The sequence below is a fragment of the Penaeus monodon genome, chromosome 32, assembly GCF_015228065.2.
Source record: "Penaeus monodon isolate SGIC_2016 chromosome 32, NSTDA_Pmon_1, whole genome shotgun sequence".
NCBI lineage: Eukaryota > Metazoa > Arthropoda > Malacostraca > Decapoda > Penaeidae > Penaeus > Penaeus monodon.
In genome coordinates this window covers 5579898-5580198 of record NC_051417.1, presented here as the reverse complement: position 1 = coordinate 5580198, position 301 = coordinate 5579898, and the positions used below count along the sequence as shown (strand labels likewise).

The window sequence follows — 301 nt, the reverse complement described above, 5'->3', positions numbered from 1 at the left end:
ACTATATGTATATTCAGGAATTATGCCCCACAAACTTGTTCCTAATAGAAATGGAAGGTATGAAGGTCATCAGGGAAAATGCAGGGTTACATAGGAAAGAAATACAAGAAGTAGCTCATAAGCTCATCTAATGCATAGTGCCGCACCTCCTGTGACCTATAGCATGGAAGGTTGCTGAAGTCAAAACTTACACTTAGGTTTGGTTTGAAGAAGGATTGTGTTTCAGGGGTGGGGGTTGCAGAGGTTGCAGCCCCCTGCACAAGATGATATAGGTTGTACAGCTATTTTTTCTCTATAATTA

General features: G+C 40.9%; 1 protein-coding gene across 1 annotated transcript in view; it reads left to right on the top strand.

The window, feature by feature from the left end:
• Positions 1-301, top strand: part of LOC119593376 (oligopeptidase A-like) — a 6758-nt gene that overhangs the window by 540 nt on the left and 5917 nt on the right. The gene's annotated exons all lie outside the window — the stretch shown is intronic.